Consider the following 16,467-nt stretch of genomic DNA (forward strand, 5'->3'; position numbering starts at 1 on the left):
TTTGGCCAGCAAGGAAGTCTGGGAAATGTAGAGCCTTTTGCTTGCCCTTCTCCCAGAAAAGAATATAGAAGAGTAAGTGTGAGACTAGGAGCTGAAGACAAATATCTGGCCTGGGAGCTAAGGGCATGTAAATAAACTAGAAAAGTTAATTCCTGTCTAAATAAGGGGAACAAAGAGAGAAGACAAGAAGGTCACGTCCATTATAATCTAGAACAAAAATGAACAGTACCATTTCATTGGCAGGGAGGTGAGAGTGTGCTAAAGTATCTGTCTGGTAAAGATATAGATACTGAAAAATGTAAGAGACTGATAGTGTTCTATCTCACTAGTCATTGTACAAAACATAACTAAAGCAATAGTGAGATAACACTTTACAGACATCAGAGTGGCAAATATTATAAAATTGAATGCCTTCAAATATAGGCAAGAATTTGGTAAAAAAGGAACCCTCGTGCATGTGAGAGTGACTGGTACAGCCACTGTCTGGCAATACTTATAGACACTGAGGAGCTAGCCAAACCACTCCTGGGATTATAGGCCAGAGAAACAGATGCATCATAAGGGGACATGAACAATGATGTCCACTGCTGCATGTGTGTGGTAGCAGACTGGTGGAGGCTAAGAACTTAGATACCTATCACTAGGAGACTGAATAAGTAAAACATGGGGAAGCTTACTATGGAATATAAACTAGGTACCTAGGGCATTATGAAAACACAAAAACATAATGTTAAGTGAAAATAGTAAGATATAGAATAAGATGTATAGGGAAATATTACTTATGAAAAATAACATGTATACCCAAAACCTCCACATAGCATTTAAGGATACCATAGTGGGTTGAATGGTAGCCCCCGCAAAAGATATGCTCACATCCTGGAATTTGTGAATGTGATTTTTTTTGTTTGTTTGTTTTGGAAAAAGGGTCTTTGCAAAAGTACTTAAGTGAAGATCCCAAGATGAGATCATCCTGGATTATCTGGATGGGCCCTAAAGCCAATGACAAATGTTCTTAAAAGAGACACACAGAGTGGAAACAGAAGAGAAGGCAGCCAGGTGAAGACAAGCAGAGACTGGAGTGATGCAGTCCCAGACAAGGACACCTGGAGCCTCCAGAAGCTGAAAGAGGTAAGGAATGGAATCTCCCCTGGAGCATCCAGAGGGAGTGTGAGCCTGCTGATACCTTGACCTTGGACTTCTGCACCTCCAGGGCTGTGAGAGGATAAATTTATGTTGTTTTAACCTACCATGTTGGAGATAATATGTTACAGTAGTCACAGGACACTAATACAGATGCCTTTTAAACCTTTATTTGATAGATTTCTAAAGCTGTACATGAGGTGCAGTCAGTCCACCAGGGGTCCACAGGGACTAGACGGCAGTGTCAGGAGGCTGCCTTGGTGACCTGTGCACTGTGCTCCTCTTCCACACCATCTCCCCCTTCCCCTTAGAATCTGTCTTTACCCTGTGTATTGGTTATCCACTGCTGGGTAACAAATTACCCCCGTATTCAGCAGTTTAAAACAACAAGCGTTTATCATCTCACAGCTCCTGTGGATTGGGAATCTGAGTGGTGTGGCTTAGCTGGGTGCCTCTGACTTACCATCTCTTATAAGGCTACAATCAAGGTACTGGCCAGGGCTGGAGTCATCTCAAGGTAGGATTCACTTTCAAGCTCACTCATGTGGCTGTTGGCAGGCCTCAGGTTTTCACTGGCCAGAGACATCAGTCCCATAACCTATGGGCTCCATAGGGCTGTTGACGACGTGGTAGTCTGTTTCCCCCAGAGTGAGGGATGAAAGAGATGAGAGAGAGAGAGAGAGAGAGAGAGAGAGAGAGAGAGAGAGAGAGAGAGGGAGGCCACAACAGAAGCTGTGATCTTTTATAACCTAATCTTGGAAGTGACATCCTGTCACTTCTCTCTATTCTGTTCGTTAGAAGTGAGTCACCACATCTAGCCCGTACTCAAGGGGGTGGGGAGGTTACCCAAGAGGTGGGTACCAGGAGGCAGGGATCACTGGAGGCTGTCTGAGAAGCTGCCTAAAATACTCCAAGAGGAAGTTAGAGAAATAGAGTACTCTCTCTCAGTAGGGAGTAGGATGTACCCGAGTTGAGAGAGGCCATAGGAATTCTTATGAGAAAATGTGTCATAAGCAGAGTTAAACATTTACTCATACCTCTGCCATTTCTCTCTGGCCTCTTCTCTGGGTTCTATGTGATTAACCAAACCAACTGAACAAAAACTAAGAAACTGACTTCCATGCCGATCACTTCTCCAAATTTCAAATTCCATCTCCCTCCACAAACTGTTTGCTGTTGTTTAGTTTCCGAAATCCTCAGGAGTTATTTTTTATATTTTGTCCGGCGTTTATAGTAGTTAGCGGGAAGGTTGTTCTGTAAGCAACTTACACCGCTGTAGTAAACATGCAACTCTATTTAAAATGCATTTGATCAGTGTTTGAAAATATGTTACCCTGGTTACAGTGGGAGGGAAAAGGATGAAAAAGCCTAGGAATTGCTGGGTCAGAACAACTTGTTTGGGCTTCTGTAAAAGACTCTTAAGTATTCTAAAATTCATGTTTTTTCCTGGAGTAGAAAGAACATGAACTGGAGAGCTTGATGGATCTGGTTTAAGTTCCAGTTCTACCATTACTAGCAGAGTGACCTCATGCAAGTGACTTAATCTGTGCTTTAATTTCCTCATCTGTAAACATCAGGTAAAGATATATGGCTCTTTGGAATGTACAGGGTCAACCAAAGCAATGTATGTGAAATGCACGCAGTACCCTGCACGGAACACAGGCGGCCTTCTTCAGAGCTCTGTACGCTGTCCTTCCCTCCCTTCATTATCCAGTTATCCGGTAAGCGCATAGAGCCAACATAGTTTGGCATTTGCTAGGCCATCATCCGGAGCATCCCAGCGTGCACGGAAAGGAAACAGCTCATTGAGAATAGCTGTCTTTGTAGGGAGAGTGTGGTGTGTGCGTAGGGCTGGCTCCCCGCCTGGGATGCAGGGGTCAGCGGGGCTGCCGCCAGCCGTCTGCTGTGTTAGCCCGGGAAATCAACTCACAGCCCTCCTGGCACCTACTGCTGGCCTTGGGTAAACATAATTAGAGTCTCTAAAAAGAGAAGAGGGAACAGCAACCAAGATCCCCACTCACCACGTAAACAGGATGTCCACTGAATGGCAGCCGTGGAGATGTTTATGTTCTGTTCAGGGGACAATTGACAAAAGGCCTCTGGGAACCTTTATTGCTGCCTGGAGCAACGGTCTGCCAACAGTGGTGGTGGCTGCGTTCTTCCCCGGTTTGTACTGTGGCTGCTCAGCTTCCGCTGAGAGCTCTGGGGCCGTGCTGTCTGGAACCAGATGTCGTCCTTTCGCATGCTGGGTCTGGTTATCAGCTCGAGGCCCTTTAATACACAGAGGAGGGCATTCTGGCCTCTGTTGCTCAGTTTCCAGCGTGCCTCCTATGACCTAGAGGCTGGCTGGTTGAGGCCTTTATGGAATAATAATCACTGATAGCTACCATTTACCCAGAGCTAGGCAGCGGGCCAAATACTTCACATGGATGATCTCATTTAACCCTCATTATAACCCTTTGTGGTAATTTTATTGTCCTGAGGAGGCCCTGCAAAGCTAAGCAACTGGATTAGAAGTCAGATCAGTTGGATCTCAAACCTGTGCTTAAATAGTAAGCTTAGGTGAAGGCAGGGACCATTGTCAAGTTCAGCACTCCATCTCTATGGCCCAGCATAGTGTGTGAGAAAACACTTGTTGAATGAATAATTTTTCAGAAAAAAAAAATTCTACCCAAATGCTGCTCTCCACTGATTTTCTGGGGAGCACATTTTCCCCTAGTAGTGAGGGTGTGTTGCGTGGTTTACTCCACACATTCCTTTCCACCCTGGCAACTCAGGGCGCTCACTGGTCAGTTCTGGCTGCAGTTGGGTCTTGGGTATGGACTGAGGCACCAAGGCAGTGACCAATTGGCTAAGTGTCTAACCAAGAAGCCAAGTCCTAATTTAGTCCGGTCTTCTCTGGAATTCCAGGCAGGGAAAGCATCTCTTGAGACCATCCAATTGCCTGCCCCCAAAGCAGCAGTAACAGTGAAAGCAGATGCTCATCTCAGCTGGCCTTTGTCTCTGGTGCACAAGCCCTGGAGAGTGGTTTCACTGCCCTTCTTCCAGGACACAGGAGGGTTTAAATGGAACTGTGAAGATAGGCTGAGCAGATTTTCCAGGAATGCCAGGAGGTGGTTCCTCTCCCCTTATAATTCCAAATGCAATAGACGGAGACCCAAGAACCCTTTAGTCTTCAAATTCCTGAATAGAAGGGAGGGGCATGCTTGTTCTGCAGGATGGATTAAGACATCGACATGTCCAGGTCCAGAACAGAGCATGGGCTTTATCTTAAGGCTGAGTTTTTAGATTAGAGGGAAATGCAGCCTTATCTCTCTCTATTCAGGTCTCCTTCTGGGGAGGCACTTGGGTGGTGGCAGGGACCCTCCCTGGAGTTGATCATTTCCCTGCCTAGAGCTGAGGCCATAGTGATCTCAGTATTGTTACTAAGTCTTAGTCAAGTGCAGGTGGTTGTTTTAAAGTGGCCCAAGTTGTTGGGATATTGCTGGAAAATAAAAGCAAGCCAAGGATTGCCCAAACTGGTATTATTTGGTTGATGGTAAAATGATGGAAATGATGAGGTCTTGTGCTGTGTGTGTGTTCATTGTTGATGGTGGATTTTTTTTTTTTTTTTTTGCATTTTAACCATCACATCCCTCTGTCCCAGATTCTGGACCCATTGGTTGATGATGTGTCCTCTTGGGATACACCAGACTTGCAGATAGGCCTGGGATTTCTGGGAGCAGTCTGGGACCAAAGGTATAATTCAACATGCTTCTCAGTGATCTCTTTTCCTTATGTTTATTCATTCCTGCACACGGCATGGCCTTCCACCATATTGCTGCCTCTCATCTTTCAGTCCCAGTGTCCAGTCTAGGCCCCCATTCCAGCTGCTTCTCACATAGGCTGTAGCTTCAGGAAGCAGAGTGGCCTGTCCGGCTCCCCTGGCATGCCAGTGTATAACAGCTTCTTTATCTTGCCTTATGAAGAGAGATCCTATACTTGTTTTACCAGGGGCAGAGCTCGCGGTTCCTCAGCTCTAAGAAGTAAAGGACAGCCTGCTGGGGACTGGGGCAGGAGGGGAAGCAGCTGCAGCCACGGCAGCTGGGAAGACTGTGGGTTCTGCTGACCCTCATTTGGCTGAGTCAATAGAAGAACAAGCATGATAATGGAATGGATACTCTTTTTTAAAAAATTAATTAATTTTATTTATCTATTTTTGGCTGCTTTGGTTCTTCGTTGCTGCACGGGCTTTCTCTAGTTGCGGCGAGCGGGGGCTACTCTTCGTTGCGGTGCGTGGGCTTCTCATTGTGGTGGCTTCTCTTGTTGTGGAGCACGGGCTCTAGGCGTGCGGGCTTCAAGAGTTGTGGCTCGCAGGCTCAGGAGTTGTGGCTCACGGGCTCTAGAGCGCAGGCTCAGTAGTTGCGGCGCACGGGCTTAGTTGCTCCATGGTATGTGGGATCTTCCCGGACCAGGGCTTAAACCCGTCTCACCTGCAGTGGCAGGCGGACTCTTAACCACTGTGCCACCAGGGAAGCCCTGGAATGGATACTCTTGATTGATACGTACTGATAAAAGTCTTGGTGGAGGCTGTGGGAGGCTGGGGGAAAAGGGTTAAGATCTGAGTAGAAAGAGTTTGAAAACCGATTCAGTTTCATTAAAGTTGCTGGTGGAGATTGTTAATGATTCAAAGTGTTTCTGTGGATCAGAGAGTCACGGGGCTCTTTTAAATTGAGCATTTTTTTTTTAATTAAAAAAAGGAACTAGCAGATTCCCCCAAAATATAAATTGGGCTTTGGCAGTAAACTGCTTCTTCTTGCCATCAGAGAGTCATGCGAGTCTCAGGAATGGCAAACATCTGTTTGACGGGCATCCCGACCTTGGTTTGGCAGAGAACTCAGAAGAAACAGCAACACAATTTGATGCGTAGTTTTCATTTGAGATAGCAAGCACGGTGGGTAGCAGTGAGGCCAAGTATTCAGAGCAGAGTAGCTATTTAATAAATATTTACTGAGTGTCTACTACGAGCCAGTTACTATGCTATGTGCTGGGGATACAACGGTTACTAGGACACACCTAGGACACAAATAGCTTAGCTTCACACAGACCCTGGGGATAAAAGTTCACAGAATGTTGTCATGAGTATTCTATACCTTATTGTGGTTCTTTCTTGTGCAGCTACTGGACAGCCAGGCATTTTTTTCTCTTCACCATTTGCTCATTAGCCTACTAGCAGACCTTTTCAGGGTGTTTGTATTAAGATTAAAATTATAAAAATAGTCGGAGATTCATGAGTGCAAGTTTGCTCTTGTAAACCTTGTGTCAGATACTTTTCAGAATTCATAATTTTTCAGACTTTATATAAGTAAAATGGTAGATTTATAATATAAATACGCCCAGCAGGTACTGGGGCGATATCTTTTAATAAAACATTTAAATATTTTTGCCACTAGGTGGATATATATGAATATTGACACTGATTGTGATAAAGATTGTAAGTAACCTCATATCATTTCAAGTCAGGCAGGCATTGCTGCGAAGTGAATTATGAAAAATATTCAATTTTCAAAGATTTAAAAAATTCTCACAATTGTAGATAAAGGAATTGTGGAGAGTATCGATGAAGATCATTCACTATGACCCATATAGTTTATTGCTTCATACAGACACTGGAATAAAAGTTTACAAAGTGTGTTGCCATGAACGTAATCACCTTTGCTGTGATTATTTCATCAGATTTACCTAGAAAACAATTTTGACTTTTCCCTACAAACAAGTTTAATCAGAGGAAAATCAACACCACCACCCACCGCAGATCTTCTGCCATTCATGTTTGGATTCTTTCCCCAGGCTGCAAGGCTGGCATTCTATTGGAATCACACTGCTAGTTGACTTCTTGTGAACCGTCATGTGAAGTGGGAAATAGAATTCCACCAGAGCTACGCTAAATCTTCTAATTAGAACCAGGAAGTATTTTATTTGATGCACAAAACAACATAAAGCCACCATCCTGGCCCATGGGCCCCATGACATCCACATCAGTGGCTGGATGGAGAGTAGGGGCAGGAGGGAGCTATGGATAGGTTGGTGAATGTAACCACGCTGGCCTCGTTTCTGTATCTTGTGCACTCCAAACTTCTTCGCAGCCTATGTGCTTTCTGTTTCTTCTTCTTGGAATACACTTCTTGTGACTTCTGAAGAACTAATTCCTTCTTGTCATTTAGGCATCTCCTAATGGCACCTCCTGTGACAGACGTTCCTTGACCACCCTATTTAATGTTGTCCAACTTCAGTCACTCTTTATAACATTACCCTATTTTATTTTCTTCAAAGCATTTCTATGAGATGACCCTGCTATTTGTTAACTTATTTACTTGTTCATTATTTTTCTCCTTCACAGAACAAAGACCTTTCTGCCTCACTGATAGGATTTTTAGTCCCTGGAGCAGTGCCTGGCATATGAAGGGGCTCACTAAACATTTGTTGGATGCATGAACGCCCCCTACAATGTCACTAGTTCCCCTATTTTACGGTGCCTCCCTCTTCTCCCCTCCCAACATCCCAGTGTTCCTTTTGTGACAGACGTCTCAGAAGAAAAAATACTGCAAATGTGGGAAACGTGATAGAGCATGAAGTGTGGTAGAATATTAAATTAGCTTCATAAACTGTGAGTCATAAATCATGGTTCCATCTGTTCTGTGACAGAGTGAAAACAGCACAATCTTCCACAAGATAGGGGCTAAAAACAAAGAGAAGCCATGAGTTTTGACTCATGAGCCTGTTACTATTATTTTGGATTGTCTTCTCTTTCCCACACTCCTCAGCAGTCATTTTAGTCATGCTATGCCCTTCTGAAATAAGCCCAGGAATCTGTTCATAGTAGGTATTGGTTCCCTCCAACCTACAAGTTTCTACCCCTTAGCTCCATACCTGGCACCTTGAAGCCATTCAACAAATATTTGAGGGCTATTAATGGTAAATTCCACTGTTACAGATTTCTTCTTCTGAGTCAATTATGTTATTTTTTTCTAAAACAAAAAGATCCTTTAGAATTAATACAATCTAGTATTCACTGATAAATCTCACTGAAAGATTTGATGGGGTATAGAGTACAGGATAGTTTTTTAAGCATGAGTCATTACTTGAGCAGGAGAGGTCTGGGTGAGGCATGGTCAGGGGCCGCACAAGGGCACAGGTTGTCCTGAGAAATGATGGGACATTCAGAGGGGAGAGAGGAATGAAGAAGAGTTTCCAAGACAGCTGGTTCACATTACAGTTTTGCCTAAGGCCAACACGGTGACAGATGCTGTTCTGGGAGACCTGGTGCCTTCAGATTATGCCTATTGGCTAAAAGCATGGCGAAGGCAGGAGGTCACCAGGACATCCTGGGACTGACAAAACCATAGTTTTATCTTGGGGAAATTAAGTTAAAATGAACATCAGTACACAGATGACATTTCCGACAGGCTTCCCAAGAAGTTGATGCCAGTGATTGCCTCTGGGGAACAAAAATGAGGGGCTGTAGGTTAGTGGGTGCGTCGGTAGAGTTTTGTTTTTCTCTTTATAACCTTTTCTAGAATTTTAATTCTCCCCCATGACATGTAATTTGTTTCACAATTACAAAATTTAAAAATCAATATCTTTTAAAGACTTTACCATATTAAAATGCTAGCTGAGTAAAAGTGAATATCACAGCAATTGTAATAAAATAGTAGTAGGGGGACATTATGACAGGGTTCAAATTAACATATTAATATAAGAAGAAAACCCTTCCATTTGTAAAACACCGTTATTCATGAATAGTTTTCAGTCTTCTGTGTAGTGTTGTTCAATCCCTCAAGACGCTATAGCAGCTCCAGAAACAGACCCGGCAATGGTTCTAGAACACAGACCCTCAGGCTTAAAATTCTCTGACATAATGCCTCCTGCTCTACTCAGTCTGCTCTCCTTGTGACTTGGTTTCCTTTTTTCCTCTCTCATTACCAATTAGACTGCTGCCTCTGAGTGTTTTGAATTCAAGCCCTGCAAGACAAGAGTTGACTGTCATTGTGCAGTACTCAGGGTAGTAATAATTTCCTAGGCTTGTTCACTCCCCTGTACCTTTATCATAAAATGCAATCACCTGAGGTCACATGCAAATGCATCTGATCTTTTCAACCTGAAAACTTCTAACGCATAACTCCCGTACTTAAAAAATCCCAATACTACCTCCTTACATTGATAGCACAATGAACAGATTTTCAAGCTCCCTTATGCAGTCCTACTTCATCTCTAGAAAAGAGGGGACTTTCCTTTTTTGATCCCCTTCTATCATGGAAGGAGCTGTTTAATTCACAATTACACGTAGGGGAAGAAGATTTGCACAAGGTATGAAGGTATCATGATCTATAGCTGTTGGGGAGTAAAAGGTTTTTCCAGTTATGATCTGCTTCCGGAACAGCATGCCTTGTTTAGTCTAAAAGACATGAAGTAAGCCGGGCACTGTGGTTTTACCCAAGCATTAGTCAAACGTTTTGGATAATTGTAATTTGTGTAAGAGAAGAGTTGTGCAGAGCTGTGGTAGTAGTAGAGCTGCACCAAACAGTTTGGGGGGTTTTCTTTTTCATTTTCTACTCTCATAATTTAGAAAGGCCAGGGGACTTTCATGAGTGAGAACTATAGGCGTGACCTTATTTGGAGCAGGAGGAAGATCAGAGAGATTGTTGAGGCATCGTCTTGCTCTGTGATTTTTTTCAGTGTTGACACAGTTAACACTTGTCTGATTTCCTCGGAATTGCAATAAGTTACAGCCCCCTTCCTGGCCTTACAAGAGCAATTCGTTGCAGATAAACTCCTTGCAGGCAGACTTCTTGTAGGTAAAAAATGGAATATCCATTGAAATTATTACTGCATCGTTATTTTAAAAATTAACAAAGCCTGTGTGTATATATAATTGAACCTTGGTGGAGAAATCTATTTGTTCACCAAACATATGTTCTTTCCCCTTTACCAGGGAGACCTGTGCTCTGCCATGTGGTGTGAAAGGGGGAATGTTCAGAGAGGTGGTGCCCAGACAGAGGCTATCTTTCCCAGGCCCTTTGCCTCATGTGTGACGGCTTCTTGCCGATAAAAGTGAGAGCCGGTGTGCATCACTTCCAGGCCGGGGTTTTAAGAAGAGATGTACATTTTCCAATGTACTTGTCTCCAGGATTCCACTGGATGCAGAGTACACTGAGGTTTAGGGGCTGGTGGAGCCAAAAGAAGCCTGGATCCCTGAATCACCATGTGTTCAGGTCAACCAAGAACACCTGCATCGGACTATTACATAGCAAGGAAAAAAACCTGTATTGTGCAAAGCCACTGAAGTTTGGAGTTTATTTATCCCCCTAGCTTGAGGGTCAGAAAACGTTTTCTGTAAAGACCCAGATAGTAAATATTTTAGGCTTTGTGGGCCACATATGATCTCTGTCTTGTGTTCTTCTTTTTTTGGCTGAAAAAAATGCTATTTATTTATTCTTTTCAGTTTTTTTAGGTATAATTGACATATAAAATTGTAAATTTAAAGTGTGCAACATGATGATTTGATACATATATATATCTTCTTTTTTTAATAACCCTTTAAAAATATAAAAATCGTTCTTAGCTCACAGGCTGTGCAAAAACAGCTGCAGGCTTAACTAAAACAGACTTTTAATACATAACAAAACAACAACAAAACCCCACACAACAAAACGGTGTAAATGGTGTGTGAGATATTACTACTATTGACCAGCAAACCATGGAGACTGGAGAGAAGACCTTTAGGCCACTTGGGCCAACCATTCCACCATTAGGATGGCTGCACGTGGTTGTCCATTGTGGTTCCCAAGACACACACAGTCCAAATTTATTCTCATAAATGCAAAAAATGCCTCCAAAGTTGAAGTTGGTGTACTGCATCAAACTACTAGAAGAGTTAAAATCTCCTAACCGAATTGGCATATCTAAGGATATGAATGGACTAGGGCTTCCTCTTCCACCATCTTCCTTTGTCATCATACAGCACTTCTTCCACCACTCTTTGTTTTTGGTTCCTTTGCTCCTGTTAGTGGGGTCTTCAAACAGTAGATCAAGATCAACTAGCAGATCTTGAAGCTCCACATGGTAAGATTCCAAGATGGTGTCTCCATTTCCCTGATCTGTCACCATCACAGACCCAGGTTTCCCAGGTGGATGGTGGGGCTGCCAGCCCTGGCACCTTCCGTTCCACCCAGGCCCTTGTCTCAGTCAGCACGGAACCCAAGACCACTCAGCTTTGAGGAAAGCGAGCATCCAACAATAAGATGAGATAATACATGATAGATTCTCCCATGAAGATTTCAAAGAATTTCCAATGGTGTGAGAAAAAGCTTGTGGAAGAATATTAAGTGAAAGAGCAGAATTGAAAATTACATATTCAATATGATCCCAATTGTATAAAAACATAGACTTGAAGGAAATACACCAGAATGTTAACAGCGGTGTTCCAGGGTGGTGGACTATGAATGATTAAAAAAAAATTCTGTTCTGTGCTTTCTTGAAAATATGTACAAATGGGCCTGTGTTATTTTTCAAAAGGATCAAGAAAATTCATGGTAGTTCTTCCTACAAAGTCTTTGGAGAGCCCTGCTCTGCAGAGTGAGTTCCAGCTCAAGTCTTGCTCTCTGAGTTTCTGCTCTGAGAAGTTCTTAGGGGACCCTGAAGCCCATGTTCAGATCAGGAGCAGGAAAGGCAAGAGGAGTGTGAATGACAGAGTTCTGAATATGAGTGAGCATAAGATTTGAACTGGAGGAAATCTGGAGGCCCAGAGCAATGTTTGTTTGGTGAGCTCTGTTTCTTCCCTGCCTGCAGGTATTCAACTTGTTTCAGATCCAGTGTCTTATCCCCAAATATACCCTGTCCAGTCTGGTTCTCCATCCCGACTCGGTACTCCCTGAGTCCTGGCACAGGAAACAAAACAAGAAAGGCTTGTAGACCCAGGCTGTCCTGTCCTCTCTTTCTCGCCCTTCCACATGGGGGTCAGAGCAGAAGCCTCCCCATGCTCTGTGCTTGCAACCCTCACCCCTGTGGTCCACACCCTTCCTGCTGCCCCTCATCCTTCTCGAATGATCGTTGCAGGCCTATGCTGTGGTAACCCCCCACAGGTCATCATTTTGTTTGCACACGTGCAAGTGTACGCACATGCTCCCTGGACCGTTTACGGGTCCGCTGCTGAGCACGGGGTTACGCAGAACACTCGTTCATTCAGCCAGTCAGCAAATTGCCTTGTAGGTGCCAGGGTACAGAAGAAGCCAGATAGAAAAAGTCCCTTCCCTCTTGGAACAGACTTTCCACTAGGGAGATAGACAGTAAGCAAATACATATATATGCTGTAATGTAGAGGAGTGGTAAGTGCTATAAAGAAAAATAAGGCTGGGGAAGAGGCTAGCAACCTGGGATAGAAGGTGCCTTTAGAGAGACTGGTCAGAGAAGGCTTCTCTGTGGAAGTTCCATTTTAGCAGAGACTTTGATGCAGTGAGAGAAAGAGCTAAGTGCAGAGTGGGGACAAGTGTTCTGGCTGAGGGAATAGTAAGTGCAAAAGCCTTGAGTCAGGACCAAGCTTGATACCCGTCCTCAGGTTGCTTGCATTGTAGTGAAAGAGACAGATGGGTAAACAGACAATTGCAATATTGTGTGATAGACATTTATCCCTCAGTGTTTATAACTGTCTAAGTTTTATGACATTTAAAAATGTATGTTATCTATTGTCTGTGACCCCAATAGAAAATAAGCTCCATGAGGGTGGAGATTTTTGCATTTTTTTGTTCACAACAGTGTCTCCAGGTCCTAAAACAGCTACAGGCACGTAGCAGATGCTCAATATTGTTTAAATGGAGGAGAGAATCCCACACTTGCCCCTATTCTCCCAGAGGCAACCACTTATTAGGCCCTGGGAGGAGTGTTATTTAAATGGACCACCACGGTCTCCACCCAGCTTTCAGGTGCGTCTCTGAGTATGCCAGGAGGTGGAGGGTGCCACCCCCCCCAGCTGTCATGTGAGCTGCAATAGACACTGGTTCCCTGGTGATACTCAGGACCTGGGTGCCCTTCCCGGTGGTTGCGGAGCGAAGGAGGTAATCAGGCAACTCCGGCTTAACCCCGCATCCTGAATTCAGGCTTCCATGAGGACTTGGCACTTAGGAAAGAACATGCCCACTGCCCTACCCAATGGGGACCATTCCTTCAGCTTATGCCATATCTTACACAGGAGATCTGGCAGCAGATATTCTTTCTGCATGTGAGTGTGTAAAGCCAGGGCTGGCACAGGCCTCAGTGCCCTAAATGTTGGGAGTCTTTGCTTTTGCAGTGGCCTTGATGCACCACCCCTGAGCGGCACCCTGGCCAGGGACCATCTCAGAATGGGAAATAACGCAAGTATCAAATCATCCACATAGAGTATCTGGGGAGTCAAACTGAATTTTCCGTCATTTCCTTCATAGACAAACAAGGCAGGAATACTCCTGAATTTTATACTTGGGGCCATTTACAATTTAAAGTATTAGGAGAAAAAAAAAAGTATTAGGTGAGAAGAAATCAATAATTACTGAGTGTCCATTATTCTTGTTAGATTAATTAGAAAACTGTGGTCCAGAAAATTTAAATGTGCCCAAGACCACACAGCTGGTAAGAGAATGGTTACTTAATTAGTTTTAGAAAATTAAAGCAGGACTCCTTGCCTCGAAGCACATCTCCTAAAAGGCAGTTTCCTTCTGATGTCTGCAAGGCCCCATTCAGGTTTCATTCTGTCTCTTTAAATCCCTTGGGTCAAGTTACTACATCTTAGGGTTCCGAGTACCCACCACAAAGCCTAGCACTTTGTAGATACAATAAATGTTTGTTAATAAACGGAAGAAAAAACTTAGTCACTAACACTCTGTGTGAATTAGAATTAGTCTACTGATTATTTTCCCTCATACAGGAATAGCGTATTTGCTAATTATAACAGTTACCATGACTTTGCTCTTTCAGTTAGCGGCCACTGAATTCTTCCATTTGTTCAGCCAAAGTCTGTGGAGCTATCCTTGACTCTTCCTCTCCTCTCACACCTTTACATCCAACATACCATCAAATTCTCCTGTTTCCCCCTCAAGAGGTGTCCTGATCTGACTGATTCTCACATCTCCCCTGCTACCACCCTGGTTCAAGCCACCAACAGCTCCTACCTGGATCACTGCACTAGCTTCCTCCCGGCCAATGGGCTTCTGCCTGTGCTCCCACCAGCATATTCCAGAATAGCAACCAGAGCAAATCCTATGAAAATGTGTCAGATCACATGACTCCTACATGGTCCGTGCCCCCCTCCCCACCTCCATCCTGGGACCTATGCCCCCCATCCAGTTTTATTGAGATGTAATTGACATGTAACATTGTATAAGTTTAAGGGATACAACATGATGATTTGATGCATGTATACTTTGCAAAATGACTGCAGTTAACATCCATCACCTCACAGAGTTACATTGTTTTTTCTTATGATGAGAACATTTCATATCTACTGTCTTAGCAACTTTCTGCTATACAACACAGTAGTGTTAACTCCAGTCACCATGGTGTACATTACATTCCCAGAGCTTACTTATCTTATAACTGGCAGTTTGTACCTTTTGACCACCTTCAGCCATTTCCCTCACCCCAACCCTCCACCTCTGGCAACCACCAATCTGTTCTCTGTTTCTATGAGTTCTGTTGTTTTAGATTCCACATATAAGTGAGATCACACAGTGCTTGTCTTTCTCTGACTTATTTCACTTAGCATAACGCCCTCAAGGTCCATCCAAGTTGTTGCAAATGGCTGGACTTCCTTCTTTTTTTTATGGCCGAATAATATTCCATTGTGTGTGTGTGTGTGTGTCTCTCTCTCTCTCTCTCTCTCTCTATATATATATATATATGCGCCACATTTTCTTTATCCATTCAACTGTTGATGGACATTTAGATTGTTTCCATGTCTTGGCTGTCATAAATAATGCTGGAGGGACCATGGAGGTGCAGATATCTCTTTGCAATAGCGATTTCGTTTCTTTTGGGTATATACCCAGAAGTGGAATTGCTGGATCATATAGTAGTTCTATTTTTAATTATTTGAGAACTTCCATACTTATTTCCATGGTGGAGCATCAATTTACCTTCCCACCAGCAGTGCACAAGCGTTCCCTTTTCTCCACAGCCTCGCTAATGCTCGTTATCTCTTGTCTTTTTGATGATAGCCATCCTAACAGGTGTGAGGTGATAGCTCATTGTGGTTTTATTTGCATTTCCCTGATGATTTGTGATGCTTAGCATCTTTTCATGTTCCTGTTTGTTGTTTGAATATCTTCTTTGGAAAAATGTCTATTCAGGTACATTGCCCATTTTTAAATTGGATTTTTTTCTATTGGGGTGTATGGATTCATGTATTTTGGATATTAACCTCTTATGAGATGTGTAGTTTGCAAATATTTTCTCTCATTCTGTATGTTGCCTTTTCATTTTGTTGATTGTTTCTTTTGCTGTGCAAAAGCTTTTTAGTTTGATGTAGACCCACCTGTTTAGTTTTTGTTTTGTGACTTACTTGTGCTCTAGGTCTCAAATCCAAAAAAATCATTGCCAAAACCAATGTCAATGAGATTTTACCCTATGCTTTTCTTCTGGGAATTTTGTGCTTTCAGGTATTAAATTTAAGTATTTAACCCATTTTGAGTTAATTTTTGTGAGTGGTATAAGATAGGGGTCTAGTCTCATTCTTTTATGTGTGAATAATTTTTCCCAGTATCATTTGTTGAAGAGACTGTCTTTTCTCCATTGAGTATTCTTGGCTCCCTTATTAAATATTAGTTGACCGTATCCTGAGACCTTTTTGACCTCATCTCCTATCGCTCTCTCTTTCCTCTTTGGTATTTTTGACTCAGTAAAAGATTTGTTTTATTTTCCTGTTGGATGCTGTTTCTTTGAATTTGTCTGCATCCTGTAGTACCATGAGTTTACAAAGGTTATCCTACAATTTTATTAACTTCTTACTCTGTGCCATGGCTTTATGTAATCTGGTGGTTTTCCACTCTGGCTGCACATTAGAATCCCCTGGGGATCATTAAAGAAATACCAGTGTCTAGGTCTCCCCTGCAGGGATTTTGAAGTAACCATTTCTGGGAGGTAGATGGCTATAGGACATCAGTATTTCTTTTTAAAGCTCCCTGGGGGATTTAATATGCAGTTGTCACCAAGAAGCACTTATGTAATTCTTTAAAAAAATCTCCTGAAATATGTGTTAGTATTCTCATTTTGAGCCCTGGGATGGCAGGGACTTCACGTGTCTTTTTTTACTGGTATAGTTTC

At 43.0% G+C, this 16,467-nt stretch overlaps 1 long non-coding RNA gene across 1 annotated transcript in view; it reads left to right on the top strand.

Annotated features, from left to right (window-relative positions):
* Positions 1-1,582: 1,582 nt before the first annotated feature.
* Positions 1,583-16,467, top strand: part of LOC132373378 (uncharacterized) — a 151,993-nt gene continuing 137,108 nt past the window's right edge. The window contains exon 1 of the long non-coding RNA XR_009505415.1: positions 1,583-1,657. This is a non-coding gene — a long non-coding RNA (uncharacterized LOC132373378). The remainder of the gene's footprint in view (positions 1,658-16,467) is intronic.

This window comes from Balaenoptera ricei, chromosome 10, assembly GCF_028023285.1.
Source record: "Balaenoptera ricei isolate mBalRic1 chromosome 10, mBalRic1.hap2, whole genome shotgun sequence".
Lineage (NCBI taxonomy): Eukaryota > Metazoa > Chordata > Mammalia > Artiodactyla > Balaenopteridae > Balaenoptera > Balaenoptera ricei.